The sequence below is a fragment of the Gouania willdenowi genome, chromosome 19, assembly GCF_900634775.1.
Source record: "Gouania willdenowi chromosome 19, fGouWil2.1, whole genome shotgun sequence".
NCBI classification, from domain to species: domain Eukaryota; kingdom Metazoa; phylum Chordata; class Actinopteri; order Blenniiformes; family Gobiesocidae; genus Gouania; species Gouania willdenowi.
In genome coordinates this window covers 10879630-10897530 of record NC_041062.1, presented here as the reverse complement: position 1 = coordinate 10897530, position 17901 = coordinate 10879630, and the positions used below count along the sequence as shown (strand labels likewise).

At 36.9% G+C, this 17901-nt stretch overlaps 1 protein-coding gene across 1 annotated transcript in view; it reads left to right on the top strand.

Moving 5' to 3' along the window:
• The window catches only part of fam20cb (FAM20C golgi associated secretory pathway kinase b), an 82760-nt gene that overhangs the window by 48321 nt on the left and 16538 nt on the right, over positions 1-17901 (top strand). The window lies entirely within an intron of this gene.

The following is a 17901-nucleotide window of genomic DNA, read 5'->3' as shown; positions in this document are numbered from 1 at the left end:
TGTAGAGAGATTTTTTGATTTAGTTCTTACTCTTTGAGGACAAAAGAGTCGTTCCAGCTTTGTATGAGGCTTTAGCTGTCAAAGGTCCCTCATAAACATCCACAGAATTAAACTTTTTTTTTTTTGTAACCCTTTTTAATGATTAAATGTGCTACATTTTCCTGGACTTCAGAGACATGAGTATAAATTCAAGCAAAATGCACAAAAACAAAGCTTCCCCATTTGCCTTTAAATATGATTTGATTTGTTATACATCTTTAGAAACCGCCTGAAATCATATTTAATTAACTAGAGACGTCAACAATGTGACATATTTGTGAAGGTTCCTTTTTCACACTTATTTAATTATGTTTTTTGTCAACCCACTGTACCGCCAGAGATTATCCAGTATGCCATGTCAACTGTCAGATTTGATTCAGTGCATCCATTGCTGCAAATATTTATTCAAAGAATAGAGTTGAAGCTTTTATTGATCATTTGTAGAGGGACTGGCATGGCATTGAATTAGGCTGTGTAATGGGGTGAGAACCGCCTGCTGCTGGTGCAGGGCACAAACAGGGAGGTTTTCTTTTTTTTTTTTTTTTTTTACAAGCCTGAGCAATTCCTGATTGACATTCATGCCCTCTTCACAAATTTTTTTTTCTTCTTTTTTTAGTTAAGTAAGTAAATCAACCATTACACCGAAAAACAACATCAAATGAAAACCAGCTGTGACACTGACGACGGAATGCACACGGTTATACGTCTCTATGGCAGCAGCTGCTATGGTCCGCATCCTGATCTTCTCTTTTTATGTGTATATAATGTTTTATATTAATAAAAAATAAATGAAGAAGGGACGAGTGAGACATGCTTGCATGTTTTTATCCACTTTTTATTTCCCACAGCTCTAAATGTCCTGAAAATCCGGATCCAATCTCTGTTGTTCCTCTTTTTAAAAAAGCTAGTATTTTGTCATTTATGTAGTGTAACAGAAAGCCCTTAACAATTCCTAAACTACTTTTAAGTTGGAATTGCAGAAAATGTCTGGTATTATTAAAAAAAAGTCAGTTCCTCTAAGTTCAAGGAAGTAAGGTATTTTTTAACTATTGTTAAAGCACCTGCTCATAAAGTTTGATCTTAGAATTTATGTCGAACATTGTTTTCTGCTATTTCTGCCATTTTTCATTGGATATTTACTTTATTCCCTTCTTTTATCATCATGTGCTGGTATCGCCACACCATAAAGGTTTATCTGTGTTTATTGTTAGGCATCATACCCTGTTTTTAATCTGCTCATGAACAGATAAATTGATGGGTGTACGCGACCCATTAATTTTAATTATTTTAATTTCCTTTGCCGAGGGATTTCAAAGCACCACAGGTCATGTCCATATTTACCTTCATCCTCATGCTGCTGTTTCTCATTCATTGCTTTTTGCATCACTTTTCATGTGTCTATTGAGTTATTTCTTGCAGTTTTTTATACTCTCTATTACTATCTATGCCTACACCCTTGATTTCTATCTTGTTAGTCAGTACACTGCTCTGTCACACACCAATCACATCTCTGAATCTGAATCCTCCATTGACCTTTGAAGGTTTTCCCCCCCCCAACACTCCTCCCCTCTGCTCTGATTGATTGCATATGACTTGAGGTGTAAAGCGTGAACTATGAGCCAAATCTCACTCACTTGAGTTGCCACCCGCATTGCTGGTTGCCACATTGTATCCATGCAAATGTTTTTTTTTTTTTTTTTTTTTTTTTTTTGCACAACCCCTACATTTCTCAATTTTGCAACCACATGAAGATGCACAAGTTGAATCGTGTCTCTACTGCATGCCATCACTTTTTTTTTTAAAGCAGGCTATGAACACTGCGATCAGAATAATTGCCCTCACCCATAAACTCAGCCATGAATTTAAATCCAGACACGAAGAAGGTTTAGCATTACTTATAAATAAAACCATCATACTTTTCATCCTCTGTTCAGCCTTAGTGCTGATTGTGGGTAACTTAAAGCTACAATCTATATTTAAAAAAAAAAAAAAAAACCTGCACAATTAAGGTACATGAATAAAATTTGTGCCCTGTGAGCATAGGGCAAAAGAAGCCTTGTGGGTGTTTGATTAGTTTGATTCAGAAGTATATATAAAAAAAAGAAAGCCGAACAATATGAGAATCAGACGGGAGACTAATAATCCTCTTGTCTTTAATGACTAATGACAAAATGAAGCAAAGTACAACAAATGAACACATAGCAACTAGTAGTTACTGGAAGTTAGATGGTAGTTATTAATTACCATCTAACTTCCTGTTAAGGTTTCATAACAACACACTGTTGGGCTTTTTAACATGTCATTAACATGCACAAGGGTTTCTGCAGTTTTAATAGACAGGATAATTGAATATGCATATCTTGGGTTGTTGTGTTGCCTCACAATATTTCCCCTCCATTAAATCCAATATCCATCCATCCATCCACACTATTCAGTTGAATTTCGATTCATTTCAATTCAACTTTATTTATATAGCACAAATTACAACAAAGTCATCTCAATGCGCTTAACAAAATATAAATTAAAGTAAGAAAGAAAGAACCCAAAAGATCCACATGAACAAGCCTTTAGCGACAGTGGGAAGAAACAACTCCCTTTTAACAGGAAGACATCTCCAGCAGAACCAGGTTCAGAGGTGGCAGCTACTGCTTCCACTGGTTGGGGTTAGTGGACGGAAGGACCAACAGAACAGGATAGAGAGAGAGAACATCAGACTGTCTCAGACTAGTTGAGCCGTGAACCACTGATCAGGAACTGCCAGCTCCAGCATCGAGACACCTGACACAGAGCAGAGAGAGAAGGGCGAGGAGAAGTCACACACTACTATTCTGTGTCTAAATCTGCACATTTTGCTGTAAGAGGACCTTCTGCCTTATTGAGTTTAAATCACACACCCTTCTCTCTAAATCTGCACTCTTAACAAATTACTACTTTAACCATCAGGCACTCTTTTTCTTTTATCCCCCCCCCCCTTTCTTTCAAGTCAAACCACAGAAAATGAGGAAAATCCATTAGCTGAGTGGTTTTCGATGTCTCCCCCCTCCCCTCTGTGGTCCTGTGGAAGCATAGTTGTGCCCTGTGGGTCTGAATGACAAGGGCATAGGAAATGGCTAGTCATTATTGACAGCTTTGATTACTCTCCTGTCACTAATGCATCCAACATGAAAGGCAATGAAATAAGGGGGTAGGGGGGGTGTGGTGACTTCAGGCCATAATGGAGCCAATCTGATGGCATCTGCATGTAGTCATTCCTCTGCATGTAGTCATTCCTCATGCTCTTCTGTACCATTTGGAGCATACACAGAGTACTCCTGAGGGCACACGTACAGTATTCAGTCATTTCCTATTGTACCTTCACACACACTGCTATCATGTGTTATTCTGAAGAATGACTGAAGAGAGGACTGTGATAAAAAAAATACAAATAAAAAATCAGTCACACAACCTTTTCCTCCTATCTGACCACTTGAGGAATTCTGAAATATGGACGATCTGTTGAATCATTGAGATTTGTATTGCAATAATCCAACACTGAGGTGGGGCAGCTAATGTCATAGATGTGTCTGGGCATGGTGTGATATTACACAATAATAGAGTTCTGATTTAATAGCTTGAGTAAATAGTTATTTGTTGAAGGAGTTTTCAGGATACACAGGTTCATATTGGGGGCATATTATCCATAGGTCAGAAGGAGAATCTTACATTCATTACACACTCTTTGTAGAAACAAGTTAAATAATAGAATAAATATTAATTAAACAAGATGACCAAATGTCCTAATATTGGCAGTTATCTAGATCAGTAATCCTGATCATGGTAACATGATCATTCACACTGTAAAGACTTTTTATTAAAAAAAAAGAAACAAATACAAATTCTGTCCCCGTTAACTCATTCAGTGCCAGCCATTTTCAAAATTTCTACCCTCTCAGTGCCAGCCGTTTTAGAGCATTTTGACTGATTTCTGATTTCTAAAGAACCACCGAATATTTTGTACTATCATAATCTGACATCTGAAACCAGATTTATAGCTTGTTTCGTTCTTCCATAATCAGCAGTTGAATAGAGGCAAGTTTCACACAAATCGCCAGTTTGTGACAAAAAAGCTGAGAAAAACGTCTTTTTCTGAAAAAATCTATTAGTGACTTTGAAGCTATTTTTTTTTATTTTAGTGACACCTCAACATTGGTTTTATTCTATAAAACTACAAAAACAACACTGAGACCAGGCTTTTGATGGCAAAATTATTATTGTTTTGCTATCTATGTCAGAGTTGAATGGTTTTCTTGCTGTATTTTGGCCGTCCTCCAAGTCTCTCCCCCGTCATTTTCCACACACGCAACTTCCTCCTCATCCCGGACAATGCCGAATGTCAGCGCTTGCTCTGTTTTTTGATCATTTTATCTCACCATTGCAACGCTCTCAATAGTTCGCTTAGTTCCACACATGCTCTGGTCGACTTCTCGCTGCTGTGAGCTGCTGGGAACTTCAGCATCAACTCTCATAGCTTCTGTCTTATAAACTCTTTTCCTCTCCCTCTGAGCTCTGCCCATCACGGGTGATCTCTCATCCAACACCTACATGGCACCAACTGGTCACGACATCATTGTACAAGTTAGATATTCACCGAAGAGCTTTGTTACACTGTCTCCTAGCAACCCCAGCCGAAAAACACAATTCACGTCTATAGACGTGAATGGCACTCAATGAGTTATTAACAATACAGTAGGTCCAAATGTATGAGCATTGGGCACAACCATTTTTGGGGGAAAAATCGAGATAAAATGCACAATCTGGATCTGAACTCAGTGAGGTAGTTGATGAACCAACCTGACATAACTGAGCCAAATTTCATAAAATTCAGTACGTTACCAACCTAGATATGGAATTTTGATATTTTGCCAATGATGAGAGATATGGGTTTTTCAATTTTTCAAACTGATCCAGAATCAGTATATTAATCTGGATCTTCTCCAAAATGTTATGGAATCTTCCGTGGCATAAGGTCTATCATTGGTTAAACCTTTTCAAAATCTGTGCTATACTTTTGATGTAATCGTGCTAACAAACGAACAAACAATAAACAAAGGTGAAGATATAACCTCCTTGGCTCAGGTAAAAAAAACAAGGATTAGCATTAGCAGCAGAATTTTAGCTTCAGGCTAATATTAGCACTTTTATAAAGTTGGCGAAAATTAAATTACGACATGAGTAGACCCTAAGTAAACTTTAAAACTTACTAAGACTCAGCTAAAAATGAGGTTTCGCCGTCTCATTGCTTTGTTGAATTGGCTGAATGTCAAAGCAGAACATTAAAAAAACAAACTTGTGTTACTTCAAAACACAGCCACAGTGTTTCTTAAAGCAGCATGATTAAAACATGTGTCTTTTGTTGCAGACAGTGTTATAAAAAATGGATTCGCAGAACATGCTTTGTCTGCCTGGTTTCCTGTTTTCTTTCATATTCTCCCTCACTCCTTTATTTTCTCCTCCTGTTCCCCCTCGCCCTCCGTCTCCTTCCTGCTGTGAGTCCATCAGGTCCCATAAGGCAAAGCTAATACTTTCTGATAAATCTATTGCATGCTGTAGAAGCAAGAGGGCGCGTGAGGGGATTGGCAGAGAGCGAGATGAGTGTCTGGAATGAGGAAGAGGGAGAGCATGAATAATGGAGCACGCCAGAACCCACTCGGTCTCATCAGGCCCCGGCAACACCCTGGTCCTCCTCTGCTGTTCTGGTTACAAGCAGATGAAGGCTGCCTGCGCCAAGGGACAGGAAGTTGGGAACAAGAATGGTCTGGAAAGCTTAGATGGATTGCAATGCTAACGACAGATGCTAAGGAGAGAGAAAAGGCTGATAACTAGCTAGAATGGATTTTATTTCAGTGTATTCAGGAGAGCTTCTTGTTCTCTGATAGTCTTACTCTCATTTAACCCTCCTATTAGCCTCATTTATTACACATTTTACCCTTGGGGTCAATTTGACCCTAGGGATATTTGCCTCCAGAAAATTGTTCATCATTTTAAATGTATTTCAATATTTTTTTTAAATTATATTTATGTAGTTTAAAATTTGAAAATTTAAATTTTTTTCATTTATTATTGAAATAAATCAAGTTTTTTTTTTGTTTTTTTGTTTGTTTGTTTTTTCAATCCTCCTGTTATCCATAAATATAACAAACACATTTTACCCTTGGGGTCAATCTGACCCCAGGGATATTTGCCTCCAGAAAATTATGTTCAGAAAATTGTTGACACTTTTCATAATTTTAAATGTATTTTAATGATTTTTTAAAATTATATTTATGGGGTCAATCTGACCCCAGGGATATTTGACTCCAGAAAATTATTTTCTGAAAATTGTTGACACTTTTCATTATATTTATGTAGTTTGAAAAATGTAATATAAATAATGGTATTTGATTAATTATTCAAATAATCAAGTTTTTTCTTTTCTTTTTTTAACCCTCCTATTATCCTCAAATATTACTAACACATTTTACCCTGGGGTCAATCTGACTCCAGGGATATTTACCTCCAGAAAGTTATTATCAAAAAAATGTTGACCAAGTTTTTGTGTCAGACACTTTTTTATTTATTTGTTAAATACATAAATAACTCTTTGATAATGAAACCATGACCTGTTCGCTCGCGTCATCATCAGGATAAACGTTTTAAATTAGAATTAATTTATCTTGAATAGTTTTCATCGAAATCTTCTCAAATTTACTGACAACATTAATGACCACAATAGTATGTACCGTAAGTACCCTATTGGTTGTGGTGATGATATGACATTTTCTCTACCTTCAGGTCAACTACACAGCTAAAACAGCTTGGAGTCAAATTGACACCACTGCGTGCAATATATGTTCAGCACAATGACAAAATATTATCATGATAATTTCAATCAGTACTTAATCAATTGTAGAAACCCATCAAATTAGGAAAAGTCATGAAATTTGAAGCAAAAAAATAAAATTCAACTAATATTTTTTGAATGATAAACATTAAATGGGGTCAAATTGACTCCAATTATAATAGGAGGGTTAAAACCTGAACTAAACTGGATTTGACAAGTAGATGTTTTGACTTTGGTTTCCCTTCCTGCTCACCCAACCATCATGGATGTGCTTTAGATACTTTGTTTGGATAGATACACCAGGGTGTGATGCTGGAGATGTAGTATTGATTATAGCTTTCAGCGAGGCCGGTTCTATGCAGGGGCAAGAGGGAGCAGCGCCCCCACAAACACTTGTCCTGCCCCCTGGGAAGTTTTTTTTCTTTTTTTAATTATTATTCATAAGACTAGCTTTCCGTTTTGTAAATATTGATCATAGTGTGTGAAGTCTTACTTTAGGTTAAAACTTATTTGAGAATTAGGCCACCCAGTTAATATATATGTTATGTTGTTGGTTGATAAAATCTGAATGAAGGATTTTTAATTTTAATTTTAATTTTTAATTTTTAATTTTTAATTTTAATTTTAATTTTAATTTTAATTTTAATTTTAATTTAATTTAATTTTAATTTTAATTTTAATTTTAATTTTAATTTTTAATTTTAATTTTAATTTTAATTTTTTTTCAGTTTCCCCCTTGAGGAATTGCCACCTTATTGTGGTCAGGGGGTTTGCGTGCCTCAGTGACCTATGCCAGCTGGAGCTTAGTCTTCAGGTGGGCCACCCAAGTTGGACAGGTCTGAAGGTTGAGGCCTGCAATCCACTTCTCTAAGTTGGGGTTGGACACATAGCTAACAACCCAATTTAATGAACATTTCTGACTGCGCCCTCATATATGCCTGCCTACAACCAGCCCCGGCTTTCAGACACCTGGCCGTAGATCATCATGTGTTACTTGATTAATTCACATCACTGTGACTGATGTTATGCGGTCAATGTATGTTTTGGTGGTTAGATTTTTAAAAAGATTTTTAAAAAAAAGAGTGTAATTTTCTTTTTAAAACAAAAATTTTAAGATCGAAATAAAAGGTATTTTTCTTGATAAGGATCAAGAAGGAATAAATAAAACTTTAAAAACCATTTGACTTTCATTTTCTGTTTCTAAAAGCAAAAAAATAATCATTTTAAGACTTGTTTTTGTTTTTTCATATGGTGCAACTGGAAGTTTTCAAAATAAGAGTGCTTTATGAAGATTGTACCCATGCATGACACCACCAGTACTGACATAACAATGCTAAGAATATTTTTATTGTACATACTTGAATCATGTTTACACATATAATAGTGTATACACACAGCAGGATTACATCAAATAAGCAACTGAATTGTTTCTTAGATGAAGTTCACATGAGCGTCCTCTTTAAGTAATTATTTGGTGTTTTGGTTATTCCATTTGTTTTGAGTGCTGGGAATGGCTGACAAAATCTCTCTTGAAAACAGGGTAATTTCAGCCAAAGGCATCAACCTGCATCCCATTACAGCCTCAGCAACAATTGCACACATTTTCCAGCCCTTCCCACTAAGCCACAGTTATACGGATGAACTGCTTGGGTCCAATTATGCTGCTGTGATTGTATCTCTGTCACAGAAGCGTACAAAACTCATTCAATGGCACACGACCATCACATGCACTTTCTTACAGTACATGCAGGAGTGTGAAGTGCAAAAGGAGTTCTGGCTGGTTGTTGACGCAAGGAGAATTCACAGATGCTCGATCAATCTTGTCATCAAAAATCAACGTGCTTGTTAATCTGTGCCGAGTGTTTGCACAGGCTCAGTGTGTGTGTGTGTGAATCACCTTTTGGTCTAACAGAGGTTTTACTGGAGCGTGGGTCGATGGATCAATGTTGAGTGGAAGGCACACTCAGCGGAGCCAGAATAGCTCTGGAAAGGCCACAGCAATCAGTCTTAGCCAAGTCTGTCCCCTAATCATCCTGTGGACGGAGGCTATTTTTACTAACTGGCACTTGAAGCACTTCCATTAAAGTCAAATATGGAGCAATTATACACGATGGTAATTGAATATGATTTACCATCGCTCTCGCTAGATTTGCTTTGTGTTTTTGCGATCATCGGATGCTGTTTTCCCCACTTTTAGGTTTAATGTACCATCTGTCTTGCTGTGAGGTCTAATACTTAACAGTAGAACGCTGTGGATAAAATGTCACTGGTTTAGCTGAACGTGTTGGGCAGAGCCAAACCACTGATTGCTAGCTGACCAGTCTGTATGACGAAAAAATAACCCTGATCAAAAAATGGCCGTAATACATCATGAGAGTGGGGCTTCATAATAACAGAGTAGCCCTTTTTTCCAGTCTATTAAGCTCCATCTCCACTGATCAAAGACGTTCAGTCTCTTTGGAAAATGGTTTGAATTACAGAAAAAAAAAAGCCTTAACGCACTTTCTTTTTTTAGCTGTAAGCAAAACAAGTTGTCTGTAATTGTTGTAATTGTAGCTACAACTGAAGCACGAAAGCTTGGTCAGCATTTCCTTTTTTTGGTTGTTTTTGCAATTGCCACATTAAGTTAACACCGTTTCATTTGGCTTTGATTGTAGGGCATTCATGAGGTTATTTAGTCATCAAGAATTCAATATTGTGTTTTTCTATTGTGTGGACGACTACCAGTTTTTCCAATTAGTGCTACTTTGCAAAACAGAACAAAGCTAATGGTATTAGTCTGATTTCAATGCAAATGTCAGTCAAAGTTTGTTCTCGATCTTGAACTCAGCTTTGCATACGTCGTAAAGTTTTGGACACGGTATGGAACAAATGTCTGTAAATGTTCTCACTCATCCAGTTCATGGTAAATCAGGAATGCAGCTCTCACTGCCTTTTAATCGTGTAAAACCGCTGCCAATGTTGTTTACCAGGATAGGATAAAATATATTAGAAATGTTATTACATTAAATGTTAATTGCATTTTGGCCATGGCTGTTTTTCTTCAGTTAAATGTACATTGCATTACATTAATGGTACCCATCAAATTAGGAATAGTCATGAGATATGAAGCAAACAAATCAATTAAATAAATAACCCTTCATACATTGATCATGTTTTTCAAGGTGTATCATTCAGTGTCTGTAATTTTACCTCAATATGGACTTTTAGAATTCGTTATTCCAGTGCAGTGTGTTTTATCTCCTTGGTAACAAAGTTGCGACCATATCCATCATGTTGACTTTGTTTTTGGTTACAGACAGGCTCAACCTTTGAATAATAGTCATATTAATATATTTCATACAACTCTTAGGTATTTATGGAAGTAAGAAGTTTGCATTACAACTTTGTAAAAGTGTGCGACTAAGTGGTTAGAGCGTGAAGCTATACTGTATATACTATATACACTAGTATCATAGTTTTTCTTTTAATGATAAAGAAGAGAGGCCAAACAGATTTATTCAAATATACATTTTCCCCCAAGTATAAAGTCATTCCGACACAATATCACTGTATTACACTTCAGAGCCACACATCAGCCACAGTTGGTGATATCATGGAACATAATGGGATTATTTGGTCAACACGCGGCCCCGCAAACTCCTCCTCCCTGCAGCTTGAGCCGACTGATGGCGACGGTGCTTAGCGTGATGTGGTTGAACACTGAATGAATAGTGCAGATTAAGGATTGCTCTTTTTACGCCTTGTGCGGAAAATTCATCATCTCTCCTCTGCACACATATGTAATCCACCTCTGCTGTGGAAACAGAGATTAGGAAATATTTGCGTTGTATCTCCTGTAATCTTCAATCCTTCCCTTTAAACCATGGGGGAGAATTTATTTGATAAGTTTTGTGGGATATTCGAGGTGATTTTTTTTGCCAAGCAGTGGAGAGCCGTAACAGTGAGTGGTAACAAGGCTGTTTTTTCTCCCAAAAGAAAGAAAGAGATAAAAGATGGAGGTGCAGAGATAAGAAGTGTTGTACTGTTGGGAGCATCGTGCACTGATAAGGTGCTGTCAGAGGCAGTGGTTTACAGTATCTGTCTCAGATTAGGTTGAGATGATGGCTTCATCTTTATAGCTGTTTTATGGCACGGGGATATTTACAGGATGACACAACAAGTAAGAAAAGGCTGCATGTGTGTAGATGGATACTGTGGGCTTTGCATCAATCCCCTCATGTTGAAGCACATGAAGATGTACTCAAACATGTCAGAGCAAGTCCCTCGAAAGGTAAAATCTGCACCATGTTTTTTTATTATCTCCTAGCATTGTCTTAAAAAAAGCCTCCCAAATTCAATTTATGTAGTATTCCAGCATCTCCGTCTCCCACTTTCTTCTCTTTTTGCCGTCTTGTTCCATACTCAAACTCTAATAGCTGTGTTTTGCTCAGGGATTTTCATTTAGAACTATTCTTTGCTCAGGCACAGGCCTCTTTGATGTGGCACAGAACACAAACCCAACGTGTTGTGTTTTTCCAAGGCGTTGTCTATTTGTTCATGATGGTTCCATTTACATGGAGCTAGCCCCAAGACACAGAGTCTCAAACCCAAGGAGACATTTAAGTAAATTTGTTCCTGAATTTTTTATGGTGCTTTAAAAAAAGTAAACATTTTTATTTTAAGATGTGCTAAAGAACATGACTTTGGGAAAGTTTTCTTTGATGTGCTTTAGGCAAGTCATGTCATGTGGTAGCGGCAGCATTTCCTGTCGCTGTAATAACGAATCTATTTAAGTACATTATTTCAGTGGGAAAAAGATTCACACAATACTAGAGGTAAGCTACATATGTAGCTACAGCTGACATTAGGCCATAAGGTGCCAAACAGTCACCACTGCTGCTTTTTATTTCTCTTTTTTGTCTTTTTGTTTGAAGATTTTTGTTATCTTTTTTTGTTGAATCTTTTGCACCTTCCAATTTATGTTTGTGTGTGCGTGTGTGTGTGTTGGAGAGCGCTTTGATCTAAGGAAACATCTGTCCGTAAGTGTGCGAGGAGCATGAAGAGTTGTGCAAAGACAACCATTACACACAAACACACATACAGACACACACTCATGCACACACCTAGATCACAGTGTGAAGGTTATTCGGGGAGCCTCTGGGTGTTTTGTGGTTTGCTAGTTAAAATTTTCTTGAGTGGAATTTTTTACCAGCTGACTCATAACACCTCACATATGTAGATGTGGCCGGTTTTAAAGGGGTCAGCATTCTGATGATGTTTTTAGAAGCGGGTGTTAATGATTTACTGAACTGTTTTCCTAATCTTTTTTTAAATCAATGGAAAGCCTGTTATTTTAAAGAAATAAAAACATTTAATACCATAGAATAGATGCTAGCATTGGTGGTGATTGAGCATAACAGGATTACATTAATTGGTGACTTTGTGCTTCAGAAGTTTTGATTATTTGTGTAAATCTGACATATTTATTGTTATTATTATTGCATCCTAACTATTATTATTATTATTATCCGTACATAGAGTCGCATCTTTTGACATAGGCCATGCCCACTCCTACGGTATATTGCTCTTTGTAAGTTTCTACACATCAAAACATTGATGAAATAGTTTTCGTTCGGTCAAAATATGTGCAAATTATTAACGAGTAAAGTTTTCTAGCTCGCTGTAAAAACGCAAACTATTGCATATCTCGGTCAAAATAAATGCTAGCAACACCAAATCTGAGATCCGTGGTTAGCATATGACTGTGGGGGTACGAGCCAAATTTGAATAATTTATGCCACTAGGGGGCACTGCAAATATGGGAAATTTATATATATTAAATTGCAAGACTGATTTTTACCAAATTTGAAAAACCTCATATCCACTGATTTCCTGAATAGCACTGAATCACCTGGGCTGGGCCACGCCCATTTCCGCCTATAATTGTGTTGACACGAGACTGGAAAATCTGCTTTTTCGAACTCTGGGTTTTGTTCATTCAGCGTGAAACTGGGCACGTAGAGTTTTCAGTTGGACCTAAATCTAAAGCTGATAAAAGAGTTCGGTCCAAATATGTGCAAATTATTCACAAATAACATTTTCTAACTAGCTACAAAAACGCGAACTATTGCATATCTCGGTCAAAAGAAATGCTAAATTTTGTTAATGTAGTCCACTAGGGGGCACTGCAAATTTATGACCTGAGGCCATACCTCAAAGTTAATCGCGATTTGTCAAAGTGGGCGTGGCTTATTACAACAAAAACAACAAATATTTATTTCAGCTGAAGTATTATGTTGAGGGCCGTGAAATTTTCAGGGATTAGATAGAAGAGCACACAGACTACCAATACTGAAAAAGTGTGCCACTAGGTGGCGCTATAATGGGTGCAAACGCATTTTGGCCTGTAACTTTCATATTTTAAATCATTTTAAATCTTCATGAACTTTATATCCACGTGTTCACTGCAAATGGCATGTTGGCTTATGTTCTGATGCTCGCCCCAAGCCCTTTCATAACTGCATGCAGTTCTAATTATTATTATTATTATCATCCATCCATCCATTCATCTTCATACCCGCTTATTCCCGTTTATCAGGGTCACGGGGGTCTGCCGGTGCCAATCTCCGGCTCTCATAGGGCGCTGGGCGGGGGTACACCCTGGACAGGGTGCCAGTCATTATTATTATTATTATTATTATTATTATTATTATTATTATTATTATTGATAAGGGAAATATAGTGAAGGAGAGGCATGGGCTTAACTTTATTTATAGGTAAAGATTAATAGTTAATTCAGCCTTGATTCATTTTTCTTTGTCAAATCATTGATTTTAAGTTTTTGTAGAAAACTTAATAAATTTATATGTTTTTTTATTTTATTTTTTATTTTAAAATTTTAGAAGGAGCTGGAGTTGTCCTTCATTTTGCTCTATTGCATGTATTTGGTCTTTTTAACAATGCACCTCCTTTATTTAATATTTATGTATAAAATAAATAGATGAATGAAAATGAGAATGAGAATGGATATTTAGATAAACATATATTTGTCTTTTTTCACTTTTCGCAGGTTTTCAGTTTCTCCCATACAGCAAACTGGATTTAACCCCCCTGCAGGTGTTTCTCCTTAATTCCTTTATGTTTTTCCACTCTTTTCTTTTTCCTTGGACCATGCACGTCCTTGGTTACGTCACGCACATAGGAATTGTCACTTTATTTCAGCGCCCACAGAGCGCCCACTGTGACAAAATACCCCTGTCATATCTTCCCATTTGTGCTCCAAAGTCCTCGCTGCAGTCGCCAGATTACAGCAGAGGGTTATTGCAGCAAAAGGGCAGTAAACAGTAACACATATCGTCCAATGCAAACACACAGGTATGCCTGTCTCATATGCCTGTAAAAGGATTTTTTTGCTCAATTTATCAAATGTCATTGCTGGAAAGGTCAGCTTTCACGCACATTATGGCTGCGATAAAACAACGTTCCACCTCCTCTCATCTTCACTCTCACCATGATTGTGGTGATGATTTTTTTATGGTCCTCTTTGACCTGCAAATGGAATTTGTTCTTATTCATTGAAGGCTTATGCAGGCCTCCTGACGGCTCAACATTTCCCCCTTGAGGTTACAAAAACACCCCTGTAGTGTCGACTCTGCAGTGTGTGTGTGTTAGTGTGCACGTATGAGGACAGAGGTGTATGCAGGAGTGTGTGTGTGTGTGTGTGCACTGACTTTGTTCTGCCTGTGGGTTGGACAGATGATGTGTGACAAGTGTGTGGAGTCAGCCCTTTAGAAAGAGCTCACTGGGGCTGGAAGATGCCCTTGTCCTTTCATATTTTACAGCGTATCTTTCCACACATCACCGAGGTTCAGCCACCTGCTCTTTAGACTAAATAACATTTAGGTGATGATTTAAGTTCCGTAATTTGGCAGCACAGTCGCAGATGAGACGGGATACATGCACAAAGGTGGATTTCTCTCTCTTTGGCAATAAACAGCTGGACTATAAAAACCAGGAGACGTTGGGTTTTTTCACTACCTTGGAATGCTTCGCTTTAAGCCATGTGCTGGGGTCCTCACAGTAGGAAATCAGGGGTTTAGGGTCTGAGCAATAACAAAAAATGCACAAAAGCAATCTTTTAAGCAAAGGAACGCTCTGTCCACGTAATGCTTATTATGTTGAGGTTATATTTTAAAGCAAATTCAGAGGCAATCATTCTGTTATTGTCGTTCTTCATGTAAAGTAAACTCAGTATAAAATAGCCTTAAGCCTCTAACCATGAAGCTTATATATATATATTATTTTTTTCTTGTGTTATTCCTTTATTGCTGGGTGTAAGAATGAGAAATTCTTTACTGCTTTGTCTCCTGTATGTCTAGTTTTTATTATTAATGTCTACAGCAGAAGTGTCAATCTCATTTTAGTTCAGGGGCCAAATACGGCCCAGTTTGATGTCAAGTGTGCCGCAGATTACAGTACAGGTGGTAATACAAGGAATTTCAACAATCATATGCCCTACTTTGCATTTCCACCTTTAAATGATAAATAAAGTAGTAAAGCATCGACAATATCCAAGAAATAAGTGATAGATATCAGTCCCTGCAAGATCACCACCTAAATGTACTTGATTTTGTAATTAATTTGTATTTATATTTGGGGAAATTGAGAGTTCTTTCAATAATTTGCTCTTGAAAATGATTGATGATGTGATATAAATATGAGAAAACTATGAGCGCTGGCAAATTATTTAAAGTTTCATTGAATTTGTGTATTTTGAGGGACTGCAAAATGTACAACTAAATTAGTTGGTAATTTACACATTAATTCTTTATGTTGTTTCTATAATTTTTACTTGTTCCTGCGGGCTGAATTGGATGCCCTATAGGCCGTAATTGGCCCTCGGGCCTTGAGTTTGACACATGTGGTCTACACTCTACAGCAGGGATGGGCAACTCTATTACAGCGGGGCCACAAAAATGTGATTTTATCTGATCCGAGGGCCACATTATCAACGCTGATGTCAGCATTTAGAATAATGACCAATCAGAGCATTAATACGGGGGCGGGGAAAGGTTTTATCATGTTTTTGTTTGTCTTTGTCTGGTTTTGTTGTTTTGTCAGAGTCGATTTGTGTGTTTTTGTAGTCATAATGTGTATTTTTGTTATTTTTGTGTTCTTGTTGTAATTATGTGTACTTTTCTGTCATTTTCTGCATTTTTGTTCTTCGTTTGTATGTCTTTGGAACTATTCTGTGATGTGTTTTTGTCGTCATTTTGTTTGTTCAAGTGGTTGTGTTATGTTGAGCTATATATTCCTTCCAGTGTCTTGAAATAATTTTTTTTTGTAGTTTGGGATTTGTTTTTGGGGGCCGCACAAAATTAGACCGAGGCCCACGTGTGGATGTAGTTTTGATTGATGTTGGAAAATTCTACACCAATAACTAAAATAAATGCCCTTTTTCCAGTGCAGCTTACTCTAAAACACCTTTTAATCTAAAGGATGTCAATACGAGAGGTGCCCTGTCTCTCCTCGGAGGCTTCCACAGGGGTCAGCTATAGGTGCTGTGTGCACAGGTATTTTCCCAGATGCCTGAGCTCCCGTTTACCTCTGTGTTTTCTGTTTGCTGATAGACCTTTGCTGCCCCGGTGACTGCTGGGGCCCCTCAGAGAACGGCGAGTGGAGCCAAGGATCTGTCTGGCCTCCCAGTGTAAACTATGTGTTTACAGCAGGGCCAGGGTCACAGTGGGCATGTCTGGCTCTCACCTAGTACTAATGATAAGGCTGGGTGTCACTATAGCCAAGTTACTATATCCTATCATTTTGCACCAGTGGTGGAGGAATAATTCTGCTTTTCATTCGACATAAATAGACTTATTTAGTCTATATTTAGTTATTATTTTCAATGTTGGAGATGAAATCCTTTGAGCCTCACTCAGCTCAGTGCGTACTCTGTGCTCCAACGTTTATAGATGTGGTTCTCTACCCTACATGTATATGACTACTCCACATTTATGACACAGCTCTTTCATAACATTCTAGACCATCGGTCACTAACAGCTACTTCAAAGGTACTGAATCATCTTAAGAATCACCAGTTTGATACTAAATATATGAATATATGAAACAGTTTCACTTTATTTATAGGGAAAGAAGATAAAGGACGGCAGCTTAACAAGGTAATATTTAAGTTCCAACATGCAGCACTGGAATTCTCTTTATATTGGTATCTGATTGATTTTAAAACAACCACTGTTAACTACTTGTAAAATAAGTACCACAATTTAACAAAGTAAGATTTGAAAAAAATACGTAAATAAATTACTATCCAAACACCAAAGCTGCAGAATCTTTAACAAAAGATTCAATATTTGTGATATTTGAACATATTTGTCTCAGTGTTTCAGTGAAAATGAACATTTAAAGATTGGGTAACACTTTACTTGAATTTTTATAAAGGCTGTTATTATTATGATCTAGGGCTAAAAAAAATCTCCGCTTTTTAAAGAAAAATTAAAAAAAAAATTATTTTCAATACACTTAAAAATGACATCAGATATATTGTCAAAAGTGCAACTTCATTGCTGTGATTGTCCTCAAGAGTTAAAATGCATAGAACAATCCCAAAATACAAAGTAAACGATTCTCTGTCATTCAACAATTTCAAGCTTTAACCCAGGTTTAACAAAAGTGTAACAGCAACTTCACAGTAGCTTCAATTTTTTTTTATTAAGAAGTCAGATAACTACATATTCTATAACATAACATTACGATTTAAAAAAAATAAAATAAAACTTTTCCCTTAGCATCTCAGCATAGTGCGAATAAAAAATTAAACATACCTGTGGCACACATATAGCCTACTCAAAGGGTAAACACAGGGAGTGGGTTCACATCGCGCTACAGTAACCCACAAGGACTGAACGAGAAAAAGAAAAAAAAAAAATATATATATATAATGAAATTTTTTTTTTTTAAATGTATATATATATATATAAAAAATTTTTTAACTCGAATATGCAAAA